Consider the following 12,605-nt stretch of genomic DNA (forward strand, 5'->3'; position numbering starts at 1 on the left):
AGATAATATGGCTAGAGGAGGTTCCTGTGCTTTTCGTGCTTTCTGGAAAGAACCTTCTGTGTTGGAACTATTTATAAGTGTCATTAGGTCTTTTGACAGATCAGTTTGGATAATATTTTTGTCTTGCTCATACTTGTGGGTTTCAAAATGTACTTGATCAAAAATTGTACTTTCAGATTTTTTTTTCTTTTTGGTAGTAAAGGCAAGAGGAAACTTCGTGATTCTCCTTTTGGACATGCATTCAGGCCTAACTTGCTGTCTTCCTTCTCAATCTACAAAAATTGCAAGCTTGAAAAATAAGCATTGAAGTGCTCAATATAAATAAAGCTTATAGTTTGTACAGTAGGAGGTAAAAGTTCAATCCAATTTGACTGGAAGACAAATAAATGTGTGCAGAGTTTTAACAAACCAGTCAGCCACAAATAGAAATGATGAATTTTCGACAATAACAATCAAATGATCAGTCGTAATTGCAAGATACTACCCAGGCACAGATAACCTCCAGAACGCGTTGTCCAGATTTGCCAGTTTATCAAAGAACATAATACATCTTTAACGTTTAAATGCTTCCTTCTTTCTTCTGCCTGTGATATGAAGCAGGTCCCACCCACTTGACATTATAGACTAAATGATTCAGATGCATTGGCTCTTGGCGGTGGAAAATCTGCCTGGAGGTCAATAGTAGTTCATACCACAAGCAGCCATCCTTTTTTTTCACTCTGCTTAGCTTCAGCCTGCTCTTTTAAATCGACACAATATGCTTACTTGCAGCTAAAATTGATTAAAGTGCTGCACAGAGCCTGATGCAGTACTTTGCTTACAAGCTCTTCTGTGTGCTTCGTGCATGCAGTAGACTGTCTGCAAAACTTAGCTGGCCCCTCCTGTGTCCAAACAAAAAGAGATGGCTGCAAGTTGAAGTAGGCCAGAACTGAGACATATTGAGGGATAGCCTCGACGAGGCCATTCCTACCACGAATGGTAATGCCGTATGCACAACTTCCTGCGTGCTGGAGGAGAGGCGAGTTGTTCCAGCCCAGAAATTGCTTTAGTAGTGTTAGAGGAATTCAACTCGGTCCCCAAAAAATCTTTCCTTTAATTGGAGAAGTCTTTCTCCCTGCTCCCCCCCGCCCATTTCCTGTACGCAGCAGTCATACGTTAGTAATCACGATTTTTCTGTTTCTTTTCTGAATTACAAGCCCAAGTGAGGGCTGTTGGATTCATTCTGCGTGGACCACAGCATAGCCGGAGATGAACGATGATCCGTATCTTCACTTTCTGCTAAACAGTTGGCGGATTAGGGGGTTTAATTCTTGATTTTTTTAACAGAAGTGCCTTTTTCCTTTTTGACAACTGTCTGAAATACGTTCCTTTAAGAACCTCCTACACGGTATGTATTTGTCATTTGTAAACAGAGTATGTAAAAAAAAAAAAAAAAGATTTGATTAAGTGGTGAGGCAGCTAGCTATTTGCATGTCATGAGGTCTCAGGGAAACAAACTGACCCTCAGCCTTCTTCCATCCAGCCAAATTCTGATGGGACCCTCAAATAGCTCTGGCAAAGTGTTCTGTTTCTTTTGGACTTGATGAATGCTTGTTTCTGTGCAGACGTGTAATTATTTCTTCTTCATTTTGCTGCACAAGTTACCAGGAGAAGCAACTTAAAACCAAATGTGAGTATTGAGGTTCTTTTCCATTATTCCTTTATATGACAACGCTTAGATGTGGTACTGTACAAGGTAACTAATTTACCTTTTTGAGAAATGAAACAGAAGTATTTTTCTTCAGACACAGAACTACTAATTCACATGGATACTGCTTCTTTAAATTGTATGCAGAATTCTATGCGTATTAAAAAAAAAAATATCTGTGTACTGAAAGAGATGCCACACTTTTTTCAGATGCAATAGTTTTCATTTTATGAATTGGCTCACATTAACATAGGGGAAGATTGTCTGTGGTTCCCTTTGTAATGAGATGAGGATTAATTTTGTTTACTCCACAAAACAAGCCAACAAAAAGTGTGCTGTTTCCTGTGACATTTGAATCATCATTCTCATCTCTTAGCAAGCTTTCATAGCTATTTGCTATTGCAAGAAAACTTTCTAAATAATGCCTTTTCAGAAAAGTCACTTGTTTCTAGTCACAAACAATATCATCGCCTAATATTGATTGTTCTTGCATTTTCTTTGAAGTAAAATCAGTTTCCAAGCTGGTACTTACAGAAATATTTTGGCTTGTTACAGAAATCAAGTAGTATCTTGCAATTCTATATAACTTATTTTATCTTCAGTCTGTCATATTTTTATGAACATAATCTTGGTTTGGAATTTGAAGAGAGTGGAATTGAAAGGCTATGCCACTGCTTGCTGTATTTTTTCTGGAAATGTGTACTATACTGCAGAATTAAAAAAGAAATATGGGTAATGGGGTGGAAATATTCCTTAAAGTCTACATATATTAATTGTACTGATACCTGATTTCACAGCGGCAATTTTTTTTGAATAATGGGGTCAAAATTAAATTTGGATGAAACTATCAGAACTGAATTAAAATATTTCAATAATACCAATGTTGAAAATATTTTTCTTTAACTGTCTCTGTTTTCAGAAGTTCTGTTTTTATACCTGGACCTGGACATGAGGACTTTTATTTAGAAAACCAGTTTCAGGTGCCTCTGTTGTTTTTCTTTAACATTTTCACCCATTTTTTCTTCTATTTCTGTGATGAATTGACATTTCTAGAGTATTTGAACAAAACAGAATGTATTTAATGTGTTAATGTTATAAGAGATTGCTGATGGTCTTGCCATGCAATTTGATTGCAGTGCCACAAAAGTCACTTTGATTCAAAGTTGTGTAACTGGTAGAAACCTAAGATGACATACTAATTGTCTTGCAAAATTACAGCAACATGAAAGCAGAAGCTGCTTGAAAGAGATTCTGATCTATTGTGACCTGTGGTATCTCCGGGTTATTTGCAGGCAATCATATTTTGCTAAGTGTGTGCGTTTGGCTGACTTGGTAAAATGTAGATTCTATGGGCCATATACCAATAATCCCAGCTTTCTGCAAACCATTTTTTTTTAAATTTTGAGTTTTTAAGAAAAAAAATAATTAAATCAGTGTTGCCTAACCATGGACAGACAGAAAGAAATGTGAAAATCTTAACCAGCATACTTACTAATCTCAACCCTAAACTCAGAGGGTGAAATCCTGACCCTGTTCAAATGAGTGGTCCTCCTGACAACTACACAAGCTCTAGACTTAGTTCAGGCTTTTAGATTATATAGGGAATAAAACTAAGATTTTCTGCATGTTTCCCCGCCAGTTAAAGGTAAGATGATGTCTTATGTCTAATTCTAGGATGTTCATAAAATTAATGATTTCCAGCTCAACTTTTCTATTAAAACCTCCAGAGCCCAAAGTTCAGAAACTGGAATGATGAAATGCTCCATTTCTGCTCCTGCAGAGGAATTCACTCTTCTGGGAACAGGTTGCGCAGTTCTAGTTAGGAGGCTGTGAACTTCTAATGTCATATGCTTATATTTTCCAGTAAAATGTAAGGGGGATGAAATAAGGGCAGTTTTGTAGAAATGCACTGACGTTACTCCAAAACACTGAACTAACATACTAAAAATAAGTTAATAAAACTCCATGACATAATTTTATGTAACAGAAATACAATGAGGGACAAAACTATTACAAAGGCTAACTAATTTCCCTTGGTTGCCTCTATAATAACAGCTAAATTAAGCTTCTGCTAGGAATCACCCTGGAGAGGAATTTTTCTCTCTCCTTTACCTATAAAAAGTGTCTTGTGAATTAGCCTCAGTAGGCTTAGGTTTGCTTTTGTGAATATCCCCATTTTCCTCTGATATTGAACAGCATAAGTCAACTATCCCTTCTTGTTTCCCTTTCTCAGACTGAGCGGGTTTTTCTGGTTTTACTTCATTCATGCTAGTAGGTTACTTTCCTTCTCAGTCATGGTTGCCTTCGAGTTTGAATTTGTTCTAGGTCCATATATGAGGACTGGTAAATTCTTGCACATCTCAAAATATTATGGTTAAGGGATCTAAACAGGCTGCTCTGGTTCATTGCTGGCCTCACACTTAGATGCTCTTAAGACTCAGAACAATGCCCATTTTCCTATACCTGTCTTTGTATGCAGATAACAGAATTGATAGAAGGAGGGATGCTGGTGACAGAGCGTGACATAACTGTGGGCAGAACACACGTGGGAGGCCACAACTCAGCCCAGAGCCACTTTCAGCAAGATATTCTGTGCCTCAGTTCCTTATATGTGGAACTGGGTTTATTACTTCAGGGAGGAAAAAAATGAGTCCAAAACCATGTTTATTGACTGGAAACAGCCTTAATAACCAGGAACTCTCTCAACCAATTGTGTAAGAATATTAATCATAACCTCAGAGTCCTTAAGGACAATTGTAATCTTCACAACTGGAATATTTTATTGCTTCAGCTAATTTTAGAAGTGCCTTTTACCTGTAGCACTGGAGGCTGACCACCTGGCAACCTTTGTACAGTGCTTTTAACTACTCTGGGCCAGTGCCATGCCTACAGCCTAATGAGCAGACCCACCAAGTGGCAAAGCCGTAATGACTGGATGCTTGTCTTCCCACTCCTCCAGGTCTGAGCTCTGACCTTGAGCAAGCCAATTCCTCTACCTGGACAAGCATTAACCTTTTCTGTAGACAAGGATCTCACAACTGTGTTTTGGGGTTGCTTTATTATCATCAGAAAATCATTCTGAAATCTTTGAAAGGAAGACTGTAAAATACCTCAGTGTATTAGCTTATAATTCTATTTGTCAGAAGCCCAGAACTCTATTAGGTTATAAATGTATAACCAGTAGCCCAGTCTTCCACAAGTGAGCTCTGCAAATTTCTAATTCAACCACAACATAATTCATTTATGTATTATAATGTGAAATTGTGGCATAATTAGAGTTTTGTGAGTATCTGGATTTGGGGCGCTATTTGCATGCGAAAAAAGGAAAAGATTAGAGGAAAACTGTTTAATGCTGATGAGCTGAGAGTCTGTTTAATTTGGAAATGAAGAGCATTGAGAAATATTTCAAATTAAAAGCTCAAAATGTTGGGGGGGTGTTTTGTCTTTTTAATGCAGGAACGGAACTTTTAGATGTATTTAATCATTGTCTTGCACTTTTTACTGAAAACATTTACCAATTTCATTGTAATTTAGTAAAAAAAGCTTGACCTGTATTTGTTTGTTAACAGTTCCTGCTAATTCTTGTCACTCTGCCCCTCTCAGAGCAAAGCAGCCTCAACCCCCACAGCTGGTCAGTTAGGGACTCTGAGCAACATCCCCTATTGAAACAGGTAGTTTCCATTCCAGGTTCATGGTTGCTTTGCTATTGCTTGGTATCAGGCTTTACGTTATCACTTGAATAGACTTAAATGGTTTCAATGGACTTATTATTCCACAATATCCTTGTTCTTAAAATGTTCCTATATGTTAGAAAGGAATTTCTTCATTCTTACTAAGTTTCCTCCAGCAGTCTGAGAATTAACTGATGGTTTTTATTCCTTGTAATTCATCTGAGTCAAATGTTGGCTGTCTGAGGTGTTCAGATAATCTTTAGTTTTAATTTTCCTTCAATCAAAGTAGGGCAATCCCACGCTGGAACCAGCTTTAAGATAGCACGTATTTGTAATCACAGAAAGAAATCCACTGTGAAAGTCATAGTGCCAAAAAAAAAAAAAAAAGACCTTTTCACATGCCAGGACATTACAAAACTCCCAGCAGAGCAGTAACTGAAAGGTCAGTAACCTCACATCATAATAAAGAAAGACAGAATACCAAGATCTATTCATTTCTGGGTCTAATTTTAAATCATTGCCACTTTTAGGAAGATAGACTATGTTAAAATAAAAAGAAATATGTCTAATGTCTGGCACAGAGATTTTAAGGCTTAAGGGAAATGTTAGGATACCCAGTCACATAACTGTTCTGAAGACCTTATCTCTTAAGTGGGCAGAACAGGTAAAGAAAGAGGCACGCAGATTTCGGGTACATGAGAAAGATCATACAGCAGTCACTGGCAGGGCATGAACAAAACCCAGAGCTGAGAATTTCTGAGGACTGGTCAGTGGTGCTGCTCACAGCATATAAGAACTGAAGTTAAAACAGAGTTGATGCCATGATACTCTTATCTTGTTTGGCAAGATGTTATCTACTCAACTGCTCAAGATTCAAGAAATCTTCAATTAATATTTTTACTCTGGTTAATGTCTAATTCACAAAACCACATATAAAAAATACTTTTATATTAATCTATACTCAGTCCTAGAAACACTCCTTTATTTTTCCTCCCTGCTAAAGGAAGAACAAGAAGTCACAGATCTCTGCTCCCAGCTCTTTCTATCAGCCACTCCATTCCTGAAGGGGTTCACTGCCTTGAAAGGCCTGCAGTGAGCTGTCTTCTAGAAAGGAGTTTTTACACTAAGAGTCATTTACCCTTTTGCTGTGTTGGAATGAAATGTGCTGGTTTACAGTGAATGTCATTTACCCTTTTACTGTGTTGGAATGAAATATGCTGGTTTACAGTGAATGTCATAGATCCAAATATTTTATCTTTTTTTTCCTAGAATCCTAACAGCGGCAGCCTGCACTTGATTCATCTGCATAGATAACTATTTGGTTTTCCAGCTTTACAGTATGTTTAAAACAAATACAGGGCAGAGAATAAAAACAAGAAGTTACTATGCCATAATTCCAGATCTTCAGTGAAATGCACATGCAACCATGTTGTGCTAGTTGTTTTTTTTTTGCAACCTTGGTGCAAACGTTCAGAGTTTGTAAGTGAATTGTGCCCAGTAGATACGAGATCACCAATGCAGAGTTAAAAAACTAATCTAGTGTATATTAAATCACCTAATTTAACATCCATAAATTGAGGGAAATTGTTCGGCTATGTTAAATTGCATACATATGTAAGTGTTTTAAGGGTCCTGTTCTAAGAGAAGACAAACCACACGTTCACGTAACCCTTAGGGGAAAGAGAGGAAGTCAAATAAGTCTACTTAAGACCATTCACATTGTGTTTTCCTGGCAACATTTCTTACCCCCGTCTCAATTACATTCTGTAAACAATTCATTGCTGCAAAAGCATCAGAATGCAAAGAGTACCGCATCTTTCAGGTTTTCTCTAACAGATTAGATCTTTTATCACCTATCCACCTAGCAGATGCAACATACGCATTTTAACCAGACTGTGTGTTTATTGCATCCCTGCTTTCCAAAGAGTTTGCAGTTATAGAGGATTGTTACTGCTAGAGCACATGGTTAGCAGTACAAGCTAACTTCTCGTTACAATTGAGACACTGCGTGTTAGTTATCAGTAAAAGCCCTCACTTTCTGGTGAGGCTACCAGTGGCTGTACTCAATGTACTTGCCCATTCCTTCTCAATGGTCACCCACAACAGCTCCCATGTAACATGAAGGGAGGCTGCAGATGCTACATTTGTTGCTGCTGGAATTTCTTAGACTGTGCCCAGCAGTGGCTTCACAGATTGAATCATAGCAGCCCCGAGTCTGTCTGCAGAACCAGGTCATTTCTGTTTTCAGTGTAAAGTTTAGTAATAAGGTGACAGCCAAAACTGATGGAGCCCCAACAAAACTGGCTGTTCACTGGTCCTAAAAATATAAATAACTCGGGAAGAATGAAATTGAGGTAGGGATCTCAACTCTCTCAATTAGATATGTACTGATACTCCTTACCAGTAGCCTTTGCTCTTCCTAAGCTATAATGCTACCTAACTCATAACAATCTTTTAACAGAGCTGAGATCAGAAATCCTTAGATTTGTTTCATTTCAATAAGGTTTCGTATTTTTATTACAAAAGTGCTGCAGCTCAGTTTATTTTTTCCTCAGAAAACTAGGTCAGGTTGGCCCAGTGCTTTTGGGAGAGAAAAGTAAAAGGCTATGCTGCTGCAGCAGATGCTGTGTTACCACTTGGGGGTTTTATGTTTGGTTTTGGAGGAAGGAGGTCTTTTTTTTTTTAAAAAAAAAAAAAAAAGGAGTAATGAAAACCCTTTCAAATTTTAGCTTGCTTTAAAACATATCTGCTGCTGTTGCTCATCTTTTTCTTATTGCTCGTTTTATTTCTTAAAGCATTCCTAAAGTAGGTCACCAGCTTTTAAAGAACCCAGGTAGATAAAGTTGTAGTAAGTAGTGAATTGTCATTACTCTTTCACAAGGATTTTAATTCATGTGGTGTCCATGGTCTCACAGTACACAGCACTCTCCATCCTCCCTTCTGTCCCTGAACTAAAACGTGAGGGTGGGGGAAATCCAGTCTGCAGCTGATGCATCTGCAGAGAAAAGACGTAGCCTATTTCTTATTAAGATCTTGAAGGCTGAAATCAGCATCAGCGTTGACTACTGAAGCTCTGTTACCTCTTGTAAGCTGTTTCGTTTTATGAGCAACTCCACTCCCTGTGAAGCACAGGCATCATTGCCTACAGCTATTGCTTTCCCCAGGAAAGCTTTCCGTCCTGAAGACAAGCCTGTTGTGTTTTCAGGTAGATGTGTTCCTGCCCAGTATTGTTAGTGTATTGCTAAGATGTTGCCGTTTTCTTGATGGACTTTTGGCTTCATTGCATTGTATACAGGGGAGTTGGGTGGGGTATCTCGGTGTGCAGACCCACTTCTAGCAGCGTTCAGTAAGAAGTGCTGCTCTCATTTGCACGCTGCAGATGAATTCACTGGCAAAAGTCTTGGATCAGCACTTCAACGCAATTCTCTATTTGTAACTTCCATGCTCTTTTTATTCAAGCACTTTTAAAGTACTTTCCACAATTAGGGGATTTTAGGTGAGAGTGGAGGCAGGAAAGGGGACTGGAAAAAGCCAGGCTGAAAAGCTGGGGAGAATTTGTATTCACTGCCGGAGATCACCTGTGACCTCAGTTCTTATCCTGACCATTTCAGCCCCAAATTATTAACGTTCCTTTTTCTCTTTCAAAGACATTTAGTGCTTGCTGGGTTGTGGGTTGATAGAAGGAAAATACATTAATATTTCCATTCAAGTACAATATGTTATTCTCTACCTTTCCACCATTTTAATTGAAGAAACTGTCACCCAGCACGATAGTCCTTTTGCCACCGAATTTCTTATCTCAAACTGAGATGACTCTAACTCAGATTCCCATCTTTTTTTCCTAGAATAAAACATACATCTAGCTATAAAATTGTTTCTCCCAGTGAAATATTCAACTCTCTATCAGAAGTCAAAAAGTAAGCTTTTACTAAAAGATTTTCTGTTGAGAATTTAAGGTTAATTTTAGACCAATATCTTTTTCAGATTTCACTTTTGTGAATCTTACTTTTCTAAATCAAACTGACATTTTCCATTAAGTTTTTTTTTATTCACAAATATTTTCTACTAAAATACATCAAAATTAAAAAGATAATTAAAAAAAAAACAGAGCATTTTCAAATAAGCTTTCTGCAAAACTCCTTTTTTCTTCTAAAAATATCCTGATGCAATAACCTCTTAATTTATATTGGTTTTGGAAGCTTATAAATGCTCAGGTTTCAGAGCATGAATTTAAACCTCTAAAAGGGATTAGGAAACTTTCCTCATGAGCAGGTTGTTGCCTCATGCAGGGTTTCTTGCATCTTCCTTAGGATATTTTTGCCTGCTGAACTGAAAAAGATAAGTACCCCTATAGTCATTTAGCATCACAAAATTATTTTTAGATCTGCTTCTCCTCCTGAGTTCTAGTACGGACTATGTTTAATATAGGTGTCAGTCCTTTATTCCTTATCGTACCATACAGGGCAGAGGCTGAGCAATGGAGCTCAGCCTACATTTCTTTTTGAGCCAAGCTGTCAAAATAGTCGAGATGACTGAAGGCATCCAGACCTCCACATCTCTTCTGTAGCCTCGTCTATACTAACATCAGCTGAAATTTAAAATTACTGGTGAAGAAAAGGAGTTTTTTTCTTGCATCTGCCTGCAACAACCAAAGTAACAAAATCTTCTTTACTGTGGTAAACCAGATACCACAGACAAGCCAGTAACTCCTTTCCACCAAAAAGGGCCAAGGTTTTGGGCCATACTCACATCTAAATATCAGGCTGGTTGACAAAGGATATGTTGATCACATTTCACACTCAGTGACAATACGAAGTAATATCAGTCTCTCTTAATTTCACACATGGCTGGGACTTGACAATGCTGGAAGTGATTTTTCCCTGCAGAAATGCTGGATCTACTGAAAAATGGTTTTTGTTTCTGTTTTTTTTGTTTGTTTGTTTTGACAGAAATCGTTTAGAATCACAAGTTTCATTTGCTGTTTCCTCTGTAACCAAATTTGTGCAATTCCACTGACTGTATTTTAATTGAGAAAGATTTACAGACTGTGTTTATCAGATTTGAAATATTAGGAAACATTGACATTAGTGGTAATGAAGAACCTAATTGCTCCTATACTTTTAAAAATCCCATTTCTTGCTTATCCTTGAAAATATCTTTCAAAATCTATGCTTCAAGGATACAGACAGCAAAGCCCTAAACATGCATTCAGCTTTGAGCATGTAAATATTCCATCTGAAAGCAATCACATTTCTCATGTGTTTAGACTACGTGCATGGCTGGCTTATGCATGGAATCACAACAGTGACCTTACAGGAGACCTTTATTCCTGATATGGGAATGACCCCGCTCCTGCCCAAATGCTCATAAGGGAACACAGGCTTTGCGGACTGTTTCACCCAGCCTCTTTTATCATTCGGCAGTGATAAACCTTTCTGTTTTCCACCACAGAATGGTTGAGGTGGGAAGGGACATGTAGCTCAGCCCCCTGCTCCAAGTAGGGTCCCCTAGGGCTGGTTCGCCAGGACCATGTTGGGTTTTGAACATTTCCAAGGAAGGAGACTCCACAACTTCCCTGGAAAACCTCCTCCAGTGCTGTCACCGTCACAGTGAAATAGAGTTTTCTGATGTTCAGAGGAAACCTCCTGTATTCCATTTATGCCCATTGCCTCTTGTCCTGGCACTGGACACCGCTGAAAAGAGCCTGGCTCTGCCATCCCTTTGGGTATTTGTAGACATTTATAGAACATCACTTCAGCCTCCTCCTCTCCAGGCTGAGCAGTCCCAGCTCTCTCAGCCTTTCGTCATCAGGCTCCAGTGCCTCAATCATCTCTGTGGCACTTCACTGGACTCTTGCCAGTATGTCCATGTCTCTCTTGCACTGGGGAGCCCAGAACTGGATGCAGTGCTCCAGGTGTGGCTTCAACTCTGCTGAGCAGACATTAAGGATTCCCTCCCCTGACCTGCTGACGGTGCTATTCTTAATGTCCCACAGGCTGCTGCTGTTGTTCTTACCTACAAAGGCACACTGCTGGCTCATGTTCAACCTGTTGTCTACCAGGACTCCCAGGCCCTTTTCTGCAGAGCTGCTTCCCAGCTGGTCACCCCCACCATGTGCTGGTGCCTGGGGTTGTTCCTCCCCAGGTGCAGGGTATTGCACTTCTCGTTGAACATCGTGTCAGTCCTGGCAGCCCATTTCTCCAGCTTGCCAAGGTTCCTCTGGATGGCAGCATGACCATCTGGCGTATCCACCACTCCTCCCAGTTTTATGTCACCTGCAAACTCGCTGCAGGTGCACTCTGTCCCATCATCCAGGTCATTAATGATGGTATTGGTCCCAGTGTCAGCTCCTGGAGTACACCACTAATTAAATTACTTTAAACTTGCTCCTTTAATGTTGTACCTAGGATTCACTAATGATTTTTCATCCACATCCTAAATACATGACTGCTTTGCTTTTTGAGCTTGGGCAGTTGAAGCTAATCTTTTTAAGACTGCCTAAATGACTTTTAAGTATATAACTCGCCAGGTAATTTGGGTATACTTCTCTACGTGGCCCTTTTGTGCCAGATACAATCCTCAAATCTGTTCTATGGCTAAATGTATACAGCATGATTGAGAAAACTGCCATGATTTTACATGAAAAGGCATACCAGTACCTGACTGAAACATTTCATGGCTTCATGTTTTTCTGTAAATCTCACAGTAACCATAAAGAGATGAGATCCACAGTGCACACTGGACAAAGTTCTGGCTGTACCAGACTGTGAAAACCTGTAAAAAAAAAAAAAGTGCAGGTGAGAATGATTTCAGAAAAATAAAAGCAGCAATCTAAGCCTTGGTATTAACCTTACTTTTTTTCTTGAATGGCTGCTGTTGACGATATTGACAATGCCCAGGAATCTGGGCAGATTGAAAGGATTTGTGTTCCCGAGTAACAGCCTGGGAGAGACTTGAATCAATACCGAGCACTCCACAGACAGTTTGTCTCATCTTAAACACAGAGCAGCATTACAGAACAGCTATACTGATGAGCAGTTGAGCTTTCTGCATTCACAATAATGGTGCCAGTTCTGACTAGAATTGCTGGGATCCGGTGTAGTGTTTGTTTTAAAAGATGAATTGCACTACAGCAAATCATTAGGTTTAATTGTGTAGTCAGCTACTTTTCTGTAAAAAAAAAAAAAAAAAAAAAAAAGAGCTTTCAGCTATTACATGTGATATGCTTATTTCTGACCTCTAATTTC

The 12,605-nt window shown here is 38.9% G+C and overlaps 1 protein-coding gene across 7 annotated transcripts in view; it reads left to right on the plus strand.

The window, feature by feature from the left end:
- The first annotated feature begins 959 nt into the window (after positions 1-959).
- FHL5 (four and a half LIM domains 5) overlaps positions 960-12,605 on the plus strand; it is a 29,130-nt gene continuing 17,484 nt past the window's right edge. Inside the window, exons 1-3 of one of the 7 annotated variants that reach the window (XM_083830622.1) lie at positions 960-1,387; positions 1,523-1,669; positions 2,607-2,667. The gene's annotated coding sequence lies outside the window, so the exon portion shown is untranslated. The remainder of the gene's footprint in view (positions 1,388-1,522; positions 1,670-2,606; positions 2,668-12,605) is intronic. The other 6 variants (XM_083830620.1, XM_083830624.1, XM_083830625.1 and 3 more) reach the window with 6 other exon arrangements.

Source organism: Anser anser, assembly GCF_964211835.1.
Source record: "Anser anser genome assembly, chromosome: 3".
Classification (NCBI taxonomy): Eukaryota; Metazoa; Chordata; class Aves; order Anseriformes; family Anatidae; genus Anser; species Anser anser.